Here is a 12903-nt window from a genome sequence, read left to right as displayed (position 1 = left end):
CCGCACAATCCCAAAAAATAGCTCTTTAATAACGGTGCGAAAGTTCTTTCTACCAAAAAAAAAGTCACGGTTGCATTGTCAAGCAAAAGAAAAAAGAGAAAAAGAGAAAAAGAGAAAAGGTAAAGAAGAAAATTTGCAGGCAAAATCTTTGGGATAGACAAAAGATACGATTATATATAAGAGGAAGGCAGTCAATGGCAAAAAGCTGCCAGGTAGGTAAATCAGTCAGCAAGCTAGTGTAAGGAATAATTCAGACTCAGAGGTACACACTTTAATTTTGTTAAAGGAAAAAAAAGGAACTACCCACTTATTAATTGATTACTTTGTTAATCAGGATTACACTAACCCACACCTCCCAATTATCCAAATGAAAATGAGAAGGAAGTTCAAAAACTCCCTAGCAAGTAAGCTAACATATAGACATAATAATGAAAAAATAAAGAAAAGACTATCGTTTACCCTAAAAAATGAATAACAATTAAATTTGTAAGTGATTTTAAGGATACGTGGGTTAATTCAATACAAACGATAAATTGCGTTAAATTAAACAGATAAAGGACGAAATAAATTGTCAAACCAATCAAGAGGAGTGATCCTAGACTTAGTAACAACTTAATGAAATGTCCGCCTTCGAACCCGGGCTCACGTTATTGATGATTTGATGAACAAAAGTAAGAACTTTGAATAACAGAAAAAATGAGAGTATATTGCCTTGATGTGCGTGCTACAATGTGTCTAATGAATAATTAGACCCCCTTTATATAATAGAGGAGTTTTACCCTAAGTACAACTCCATAAAAGGTAAAAAAACTTCTGTTTAACTAGTCACCGGTTCTCTGCCGATACGTGCCGAGATTCACGCCGTGATATCCGGTTGGTCACGGATATCACGGCCTTTTGTCGGTCGTGCTCGATCATCTAGTAATGCTCTCTGGGGACTTTGGGATTCGAACCGAACCTGGGGGTTATGGCCTCGATTCTCCCGAGGGCAGGCGTTTTGACCGGACCCCGACTCGAGGGGCTCCTTGCCTCGATTCCGGTTCCTTACCGCCACGTCTCTTGCTCCGTTTACTTCATCGGAAACCGAAGCGTCCCATGGGCTCAGTTTCGCCCTTATACAGATAGTCTCCTCATTTCTCGGAGAGTAAGTTTACGGAAACGACGAGAAACGACATGTGCACTTCGATCCCTTCTTCAACACGCCATGACAGAAACGACAAAGAATCTGAAACGTTCTATCAGTCGCGTCATAATAACTTCAAGCGCGTGTCAGCCATCGGCAGGCCATCCCTGGACGCGAAACACCGCGAAGCCTCTATAAATACTCCCCTCCTTCATTTATTTTTTACCTTTTGACCAAGCTTTTACCTTCGAATTTTCAAGATATCACTGCCCTTCTTCATACTCCAACATTTTTACCTCTGTTCTTCAAGATTTCTCAGCAAATTGCAAGCTTTTACTTATTTTCTACCCAAACCAGTGCACTTGATTTTCTCAGTAAATCTTTTACCTTTCATCTCCAACCTTTCTTCGTATTTTTCAGACTTTTTCCAGATAATAATAGCAAAAACTTCCAAAACTGTTCCCCAAAAGGTTGCTTCTTCTTCTTTGCAGCCGACCACCGAAATCCAGGATACCACTCCTGATGTGGTCGTCCTCGATAGATCCGCTTCGGGCGCGGCTACCGATGAACCGGCTGTCTTGAAAATGTTTGTCCCTAGGGGATGTTCGGTTGCGGATGACTTTAAGGTCGAAAAGCCCTTGTTGGTGCAAGGCCGATGTGAGGCGGTATCTATGTATATTTGCTCCATCATCGAAGAAGTCTTCATGCGGTTCGAAAGGACTGCGGCTGGGCGGATAAGGACATAGTAATCCCCGGGCCCGGGGAAGCCATTACTACACATGTGGAGGGGTATCTGAGTGTTTACACTTATCTCTTCACATTGGGCCTGATGGATCCGGTCATTCTGGACTTCTGTAAGAGGTATGAAGTATGCCTCGGTCAAATCCACCCATAACTGTGGAGGATCGTAATCCTCCTTCGATACTTCGTGAACAAAAATCGACGCATGTCGGTTCACCATCGATCATCTACTCCACCTGTACAATCCCCGAATCTTTCGAGGGGGACTGATAAAGCTTGTACGCTGGGCTAGCAAAGTTTCATTCTCAAGCATCGATGAGGATCGGGGTCGGGGCTAGCAGGGACGCTTCGTCCGAGTGAGGATCGCAGACTTGATCCTTGCCGAGTTTATGTCATTCCCCGAGAAGTGAAATGTATCACGTAAGCACAACTTTCCTTTAAATGTCGATTTTACGTTCATCTCCTTTTTCCTCACCAGTATTTGCGGTAGTGCAGCTGTTGCTCGAATCTCAAATGCATTCCTCGGCTCAAGGAGTGGATCGAGGGCATTTGTTCGCAGATGCCTTGTTTTGAGCGCTCGTGGTACGAGCTCTCGAAGGGTCGTTTGGAGGCCCGTTCTCACAGTAAGATCTCTTCCCCAAATAAGTAACATTAGGCTCCCCCTTTAGCATCACATTGTCATTTCCTTTTTATTCTTTTCGCAGGCCTGCCTAAGACCATTGATCTTAGGCCTCTAGTAGGGGATGAGGACTTTTCCATTGATCCCCATGCCTTGAGACAGCTCGCGGCTGTTGCAGGAAAGAAGAAAAAAAGAAAGGCTCCGAATTCCCCGAGCTCGGAGAAGAAGAAGCCAATGAGAAGGTTGGCCTGTAAGCCAAATGAGAGTTCGAGCTCCCGAGCACCCGACTCGTACTCACTTTTCTGGCTCAGGGACGAGCCCGAGGAAGGTGATATTTTTATGGCTTGTGGGCCGACCTCCCCCAAAGAGCGGGCAGCAGCCGAGGGGGAAACAACGGAGGTTAATCCCCCTCAGGTTCGGGAAGCCAATGTAGAGATGAGGGCTGAGACCTCTCGAGCCACCGGCTCCGGTCTGCCCGATGTCATAGATATTCCGGGTTCACCTTCATTCACTGAGTCCATGTTTGACGAAGCCCGAGCGGTGAATGAGCGATCCAACGAAAGGGCCTATGGAGCGGACGATCCCCTTCATTCTTTTTTTGAAGGTGTGGACTCAACCGCTCTGGAAGACTTATCCGGGTTGGGCGACTGATCATGTCCACAACACACCTCAATAAGAGCTATGACACAGTCGTATGCAATAATAATTACCCAATTAGGAGTCGGGGTTAAATCCACTAGGTTATGATGGGAGTTAGGAGTATATATTTGAAGAAAGCAAATGGGTTATCTAAGATTGCACTTCCACAATAAGGTTTTATTTTCTATTTCTATTGTTACTCTAATGAATTCAAGATAAAGAAAATAGATTATAGATATATATTTTTGAGGTTTTTCCAATTGGATAGGTCTAGAGTTGTGACCATAACCTAGGTGTTTGCCTAATGGGATCCCAAAAATTGCCAAGTCTATGATGACAGAGAATTGGATGATGTGCTGCCGCAACCTGTTTTCTGCAGTCCGCACAATTAGACATGCGGCCGCACATTTGAGTCAAAAAGTGTAGACTCTTTGTTGATTGAGAATTGGCTATTTTGCGGCTGCGATGGGAAATCTGCGGTCCGCATGTTTTATCTTGCAGCCACAGATCCTTTCTTTCACTATGTTGCCTTAAAATCATAATCTGCAGACCGCACAATTTCAGGTGCGGCCGCAGAATTCAAAAACTACAAACAGTCCAGTTTTTTCTATCTAGGTTTTGCAATTTTGTGCAAATTTTGACATGGCAATAATATAGAGGCATGCAAATATGTTGAACCAGTCCCCATAGAGCACGTATTAGTTAACCCATTACATATTTACCCCCACATGAATACACAATTGAATTCTATTGACAAATGGCCTAAAAATGACTAAAAATCTATAAATTAAAAGAAAAAGACTAACAAGAAATTGAAGCATACCAGATGAATGAGTGTGATGAGTGACTGAACAAAGATGTTGTGTGTGTGTGTGGACAGATAGATTTACCAAGAATTTTCAAAAGAGTGTTATTTTTGTGCTCAGAGAGTGAAAATCGTAACCCTTGCCCCTGCCCTTCTATTTATATTTATGGTCTATGAAAGGGGAAGAAGGTCGAGTACAGCCTCACATTTTCATGTGCGGTCCACACTCTGTTACCTGGGGCATTATCTTCAGCATCTCATTTGTGGTCCGCACAATTTGTGTGCAGCCGCAGATCACATGTGCGGTTGCAGATTTCCCTTGCGGTCGCACATTGACCTCTTCTCTGACAGGCTCAAACTTCATAGAGTTTGTATTTTCCATTTCTCATTTGTGAGGTCCACAATATAATTGTGCGGCTGCATTGCTCTTTTGCTATAACATTCCAAATTGTGTGGTCCGCACAAATCAACTGCGGTCTGCACTTCTTTAAACACTTAGCCACATTTTTGTCCACGGTTCCTGTAAGTCACACTCAGCCCTGTAGCACACTTCAAATCAAGTTAGAACAAAAAAACACCTAAGTACCAAAGGAAAAAGAAAAGAAACATGGGTTGCCTCCCAAGAAGCGTCTGATTTAACGTCGCGGCACGATGCAGAATACCATTAATTGAAATGAATGACCGCCACAACGTGGCTATCTCCAACATTTCCCAAGTAGTGCTTCACTCGGTGACCATTAACTCGGAATACTTCATTATTTTTGTTCTTCAAGTCCAATGCACCAAAAGGTGTCACACCCAAAATTTCAAAAGGACCACTCCATTTAGACTTTAGCTTCCCTAAAAACATCCTAAACCTTGAGTTAAACAACAATACAAGATCGCCCACCTTAAACTCTTTGTTCCAAATGTATTTGTCCTAAAGATATTTCATCTTTTCTTTGTACGAGGACGAACTTGCATAAGCATCGTACCAGAACTCATCCAATTCATTCAAATGTGCAACCCTCAACTTTAAATGTGCAACCCTCAACTTTAGCGGCTACATCCCAATCAAGATTCAACTTCTTTAAAGCCCACATGGCCTTATGCTTAAGTTCCACCATAAGGTGACAAGCTTTCCTGAACCCCAACCGATATGGTGACATTCCGATAGGTGTTTTGTAAGTTATCTGATAAGCCCATAGTGCATCATCAAGCTTCTTGGCCCAATCCGGCCGATTAACATACACCGTTTTCGATAAAATACTCTTTATCTCCTGGTTGGAAACTTCCACTTGACCGCTAGCTTGTGGATGATAGGGAGTCGTGACTTTATGAGTAATACCATACTTGCTAAGTAAAGTGTCGAAAGCCTTGTTGCAAAAATGTGACCCCCAATCGCTTATCATTGCCCGCGAAGTACCAAACCTTGTGAATATATTCTTCTTCAAAGGACAATTTATAACGGCCTCAACCTATTTGTCACATAATCCACCACAACCAAAATGTAGGTGTTTCTACAAGAAATCACAAAAGGAACCATGAAGTCAATACCCCACACATAAAAAATATCAATCTCCAAAATGGTAGTGACACGTATTTCATTTTTCTTTGAGATTCCACCAGCCCGTTGATATTCATCACATCTTTTCACTAGCTCAGTAGCATCCTTGTAAAGAGTTGGCCAATAGAAACAACAACTTAGCACTTTGGTCGCCGTTCTTGCTCCACCATGATGACCACCATATGGCGAAGAATGACAAGCCTCAAGAATTTCACCTTGCTCTTCTTCCGGTACACATATTCTATTTACCCCATCCGTACAAATCTGGAAGAGGTATGGTTTATCCCAATAATAATCTTGACAATCCCGTTTGAGCTTCTTCCTTTGGTTTGAAGAGAATTCATCCGGGATGATTTCACACACAAGGAAATTTTCTAGATCCACGAACCATGGAACCTCTTTCATTAAAATAGCCAAGAGTTTCTCATCGGGAAAGGAGTCATTGATTTCAAGACCATCATGCGGCCTCCCCTCCTTCTCCAAATGAGACAAGTGGTCCGCCAATTGGTTTTCACTCCCTTTTCTATCTTGGATGTCAATATCAAACTCTTGCAACAAAAGCACCCATCTCATCAACCGAGCTTTGGAGTCCTTCTTGCTCATAAAATAATGAAGTGTCGCATGATCCGTGTGGACAATGACCTTTTCACCCATCAAGTACGGGCGAAATTTCTCAATTGCAAACACAATGGCAAGGAGCTCTTTCTCCGTAATGATGTAGTTGACTTGGGCACTATTCATTTTCTTACTAGCATAGTCGACCGGATGAAAAATCTTGTTGATGTGTTGCCCCAAAACAGCCCCAACCGCTACGTCACTTGCATCACACATGAGTTCAAAAGGGATACTCCAATTTGGAGTGATGATGATGGGAGTAGTTGTCAACTTGAACTTCAACAATTAAAAAGATCTCATGCAATCATCATTAAAGTTGAACTTAGCATCCTTCTCAAGAAGCTTGCATAATGGATTCACTGCCTTAGAGAAATCTTTGATGAAGTGCCGGTAGAAACCCGCGTGGCCTAAGAAACTCCGCACACCCTTTACCGAAGTTGGATGTGGAAGTTTAGAAATCACCTCAATCTTTGCCTTGTCAACTTCAATTCCATTCTTTGATATTTTGTGGCCAAGGACAATGCCTTCCTCGATCATGAAATGACATTTCTTCCAATTGAGCATCAAATTTGTTTCTTCACATCTTGCCAACACTTTATCCAAATTTGCAAGGCAATCATCAAAAGAATGTCCAACCACCGAGAAGTCATCCATGAAAATGTCAAGGTAGTTCTCCACCATGTCCTTGAAAATAGCCATCATACACCTTTGAAAAGTCGTCGGTGCATTGCACAAACCAAATGGCATCAGCTTGAAGGCGAAAGTACCATAGGGACATGTAAAGGTTGTTTTCTCTTAATCCTCCGAAGCAATAATAATTTGGTTGTAGCCTGAATACCCATCAAGAAAGCAATAGAAAGCACGTGCAGCCAATCTATCAAGCATTTGATCTAAGAAAGGAAGTGAAAAATGATCCTTCCTTGTGACTTTGTTGAGCTTGCGATAGTCCATACACACCCTCCATCTGGTCACCGTTCTTGTAGGAATCAATTCATTCTTGTCATTGGTGACCACCATCATGCCCCCTCCTTTGGACACATAGAACCGGAGAAGTCCACGAACTATCGGAGATGGGGTAGAAAACCCCGGAACCCAACCACTTGATAATCTACTTCTTGAAAACTTCTTGCATAGCCTCATTGAATCTCTTTTGATGTTCAATAGATGGTTTGGCGCCTTCCTCCAAGTTGATCTTATGCATGCAAAATGCAGGGCTTATCCCCCGAATATCCACCAAAGTCCACCCAATAGCTTTCTTTCTCTTTTGTAGCACCGCCAAAGTGGAGTCTACCTGCATGTTAGTCAAACAAGAGGAAAGAATAACCGGGAAAGTAGAACAAGGACCAAGACATTCATACCCAAGATATGGAGGCAATAGCTTTAACTCCAAGGTAGAAGGCTCTTCAATAGAAGGCTTTGTAGGATGAGCTGTCCTATTTTCAAGATCCAAGGACAATTTCCAGGGTGCATAGTTGTACGACCCAATTCCTTGCAAAGAGTTCACGCATCCCATGAAGCCATCCATCTCGTCATCATTAAAGTTGAGCAAGACGGCCTCCAACATATCACCAACATTGATCATAGCACTTGATTCATGAACAATAATATCGGTCACCAAGTCCACAAAAGAGCACACCCCATTTCTATTTGATTGCTGCATGGACTTACACACATGGAAGACCACTTTTTCATCACCAACCCGGAATGTAAGTTCTCCAGCTTCAACATCACAAAGATCCTTTCCCGTAGCAAGGAAATGTCTCCCAAGAATAATTGGCACCTTATAATTAACGTCACAGTCTATAGTGACAAAATCCACTGGAAGAATGAATTTATCAACATGAACCAAGATATTTTTAATCACTCCCAAAGGTATCTTCATAGTACGATCGGACATTTGGAATCTCATAGAGGTGGCTATTGGTTGCCCAATTCCCAAAGTCTTGAAGACTGAATAGGGCATCAAATTGATACCTGCCCCAAGATCACAAAGAGCTTTTGCAAACTCGACACTTCCAATTGTACAAGGAATCGTGAAAGCACTGGGATCCTCCAACTTAGGAGCCATTGAATACACAATTGCACTCACTTGATGAGTCACTTTGATAGTTTCAAAATTCATTGACTGCTTCTTTGTCACGAGATCCTTCATGAACCTTGCATAGTCGGGCAATTATTCTAAAGCTTCAACTAATTGCACATTGATTGAGAGACTCTTTATCATTTGAATGAACTTCTTGAATTGAGTCTCGCCATTTTTCTTGGCAAGTCTTCGGGGGTACGGAGGTGGAGGCTTAGGCAATGGTGCTTTAGCCTTTTGCACTACCGGCTCTGGTATGTCAATAATGTGATCCCTAGACGGGTTCACCTCCTCTTGAGTCTCTTCCACACTATCATTAATATCAATCCTAACTCCATTATTTGATTGCACCATATTTTTTGAGATCTCTTCTTCTTGTACCACTTGCTCATCATCCACAAGTTGCCTTTGACTTGAGGTGGGTGCATTCCTACCTTTTCCACTTCTTGTAGTAACGGCCATGGCATGCCTCGTGTTGTTTCAACCCTTTGGGTTTACTATCATGTCACTTGGTTGTGCCCCATTACGACGAGAATTTAGAGCTTTAGAGATTTGCCCCATTTTCACTTCTAAGTTGTGGATCAATGTGCTGTGTGAGGCAAGTTGGGCATCCGAATCAGCTTTATTTTCCATCATTTGCTTGAACATATTCTCAATACGCCCCATCTCATTGTTTGAAGGACTTGGACCATGTGATGGATAAGGAGGCGGGCTACTTGGTTGTTGATACATCGGGGGCCTTTGAAAGCCCGACCCCCGGTTGCCTTGATTATTGTTCCATCCGCCTTGATTGTTACCCCCAATTTCCTTGATTATTGTCACTCTAATTTCCTTGATTGTTGTTGTTATGCCAATTCCCTTGATTTTCGCCACTACTCCAATTTCCTTGGTTGTTAGAATTCCAATTGCCCCGATTGTTTTGAGGTCGCCATTGTTATTGGTTTGGGCCTTGGAAGTTGTTTCTTTGCCCTTGAAAGTTGCTCACATATTGCACCTCCTCTTTTTGTTCATTGTAAGAATCATCTTGATCAAAACCACTATCCTCTTGCACATAATTCTCCACTCGATTTTGCACTTGTGGACCCTTGGTCGTTCTTTTTTTTACCATCATGTTCACCCTTTCCAGGGCATTGATTTGCTTAGGATTTTGCACTTGTTGAAGTTGAGCCTTTGCTAGTTGATTCATAGGGTAGTCAATTCGACAATGGATTGCCCATGGTCATGAAACTCTTTGTGAAGGTGGATCACATTCGGATCACCTTGTGGAACATTAGCCCAAGATTGCCACACCGATGATGTTTCCGCCATTTCATCCAAAATCTCACATGCCTCCATATGGCGTAGTCATAAAGTCACCACTGGCATGTTGATTTACTACACATTGGTTGGTTGTGTTAATTCCACGATAGAAGGTTTATTGAATCATGTTTTCCGTCATATCATTGTTGGGACATTCTTTGACCATTGTTCTATACCACTCCCAAATCTCGTGTAGTGGTTCATTCGACTCTTACTTGAATGCCAAAATCTCATCTCGAAGTGTAGCCACGTGCCCCGGAGAGAAGAACTTAGAGATAAACTTTTCTGCCAACTCATCCCAAGTATGAATGGAATGGTTCGGTAGTCGTTCCAACCGATCTAAAGATTTCCCCGAGAAGGGAAAAAGCCTTTGCCTCAATGCATCATCGGAGACATTTGTTTGTTTGCTCCCCCAACAAGTGTCCACAAACCCCATCAAATGTTTGTACGCATTTTCACTTGGAGCACCGGTGAAGAAACCTTGTTGCTCTAGCAAAGTAAGCATCACATTGATGATTTGAAACTTGCCCGCCCTAATACGGGGAGAGACTATTACACTAGCATATCCTTCATTGGGTAACACCCGGTGTGGAGCCACTTGTGGTGGAGGTGGGGGTGGAGCGGGGAAATTCTCCTAAGGCACTCGGCCTATTCTATTGGTTTGAGGTTCAAGAGGAACCTCATCAACTTTCTCATCCTCGACGTCCAAATCCCCCAAAGGCAAATGTCCGAGCTCATTCTTCGCCATGGTTGTGCCTACGATTTCTCAAACAAATTAGTAACACGGAAGGAAAAGAAGATATTCCAAAAACACACCCAAATATATAGCTAACACCATTTTAACTCCCCGACAACGACGCCAAAAATTGATCACGTCCACAACACACCTCAATAAGAGATATGACACGATCGTATGCAATAATAATTATCCAACTAGGAGTCGGGGTCGAATCCACTGGAAGTTAGGATGGGAGTTAGGAGTATATATTTGAAGCAAGAAAATGGGTTATCTAAGATTGCACTTCCATAACAAGGTTTTGTTTTCTATTTCTATTGTTACTCTAATGAATGCAAGATAAAGAAAATAGATTATAAATAAATGTTTTTGAGGTTTTTTCAATTGGTTTAAAGGCCTAGGGCTGTGATCATAACCTAGGTGTTTGCCTAATGGGATAAAGAAGTTAATGTTTGTTTTGTTGATTGGGGTGTCTAATATCTCTCAACTCTACGTTACCCACTCAATACCTCTCGGTCAGAGAGTGATTTTGCCCAATTTAGCTTTCTCAAGTCCAAATGGGTATCAACTAAAATAGTTGATAAGAGCTCAAGTCGGGTTTTTACTATCTCTAGTTTGAACCCTTTAATTAGGTTAATCAATCTCTCAATTAACCCAATTCCTTGTTAGCTAAGGTAGCCTAGACTATGTCCAATTTCTCAAGTAGATACTAAGTCAAATAGGCATTAATCAATCATTGCAACCATTAATTCTAAAATTGAAGCATGAACTAAGTTAAATAATCAATACCCAATCATAAACAAGCACTAAATTAGATACCCATAAGGTTTACACACTAGGGTTGTGTGACAACCCTAGTAAAAGTCTAGCTACTCATAATGGAAATTGCAGAAAATAGGGAAGAAAAACTAATTAAACTCATACTGGAAGATTAAAATGATGAAATGTAATGTTAAAACACAAAAATAATGTAAAACTTCCTAAAATAGTAAAGAAAAACGACTACAGCAGCTTCATATGTTCTAACTTGACCTAATTTTGTGAATTTCGTCTATTTATACAGGGTCAAAAATCGCGGACAAAAATGCCCCTCGGGAGGATCTGCGACCCATAATTCCATGTGTGGTCCGCAGATTTCTTCAGCTAACAGGAACTAGTGTTCTGAGGCCGCACATTTCTGGATTGCGGCCGTGAGGCAATCTTCTGCGGCCGCACATTTCTAGACTGCGGCCGCGAGGCAATCTTCTACGGCCACACAATTCATGTGCGGTCCACACATTTCTGAAAGTTCTGTTAGATTTTTCTTCTTGGTTTGCGGCCGCAGATGGAATTCTACAGTCCACAATTTCTTCTACGGGCGCAGAATTCCTTCTGCGGAATGCACATTTGTGCTTTTGCACCCTTTATTGCCTTGTGCTTCGGAACACTCCTTTTTGAGTTGTATTTCATCTCGGGAGACCAAACTTCTAGCAATCCTGTAATTTTGCACAATTTCATTAGTTTCAGGAACATAATTCAATACTTTTGGACTACAAAATGAAGCTAAAAGGTGCTAATAAGCAATCAAAATCCCCACTTATCAGCGTCTTGGAGGTGCCGAGGAAAGACCCATCTTTAGAGGTCGACAGGTTGAACTCGAGCCCAAAATTAGTCAACCAATTCCCTACCCCGAGCATGGATCCCTGTCATAAGCGGTCAATAATCATCACCATCCCAGAGGATGCCCAGGTTTTTTCCACCCCCGATGGAGTAGCGAGCTATCTCTGGTGCCTGGTAACCAAAGAAGACCAGGAAAAAATGAACGGGGTGGATGTGCCATGTTTGTTTAACGAAGTGCAACAGGCGCTGAACCGGGTAAGATGTCATTACGCTCTTTCGTCTTCTGACTTAGTTTTTAATATCTCTCATGTCTTCTTTCTTTTATCTTTTTACAGCCCTCGGTACTTCATCATGAAAGTTTTCTCCGGTACCGGGCTGAGGCTGACCAACTCGAGGCTGAGGCCAGGGAGCTCGCCGAGAAGAGGGACACATATAAGCTTCCTAGCGAGCAACACGGAGAAGCTGTCAAGAGTCCCCGGGCCGAGTTGGATGCGGCTCAAAAGGAGCATGCCGACCTGGTGCAACATGTAAAGATTTTGAAGTTAGCGATGACGAGTTAGTCGTAGAGACTAACAACCAAACCTCACAGGTCCAGCAGAAGATCGACCGGATCGACCAACTCCGGGCTGAAATGAACGAGGTCAAGGCCATGGCCGATATCTAGAAGGAAAAAATGGACCGACTGGCTTCAGAGAAGGAGACCATCCGGGATCAGCTGGCATCGGTAGAAGTACAACTCTGAGTGGTGAAAGAGAAAGCCAAAGCACAGGCTCAACAAATCAAAGACCTCCAGTCTTAACTGGGCTCGGCCATTGCTAAACGGGATATCCTTGGCAAGGAGTTTGAAAGAGCGAAGTCCGTTTCGGAAATAAATAGGGCTAATGTGAGGGCCCAGTATAGGATTGATGTTGAGGCAGTCGAGACCCGCCTGAAAGTTACCGTTGATTATGTGAGACGGTTGTCTCGAAGGGAGACCCTCGAGGAGGTCCATGCCCGAGGTTTCGACCTATCGGCCGAGATCGAAGATGCGAAAAGGCTCGAGGCCGAGGCTAAGAAGCTGGTTGAACCCGAGGGTGAGGAACGCCGAACCCGAAGATAGAG

Source organism: Nicotiana tabacum, chromosome 22 (genome assembly GCF_000715075.1).
Source record: "Nicotiana tabacum cultivar K326 chromosome 22, ASM71507v2, whole genome shotgun sequence".
NCBI lineage: Eukaryota > Viridiplantae > Streptophyta > Magnoliopsida > Solanales > Solanaceae > Nicotiana > Nicotiana tabacum.
This window is presented reverse-complemented; position numbering follows the sequence as displayed.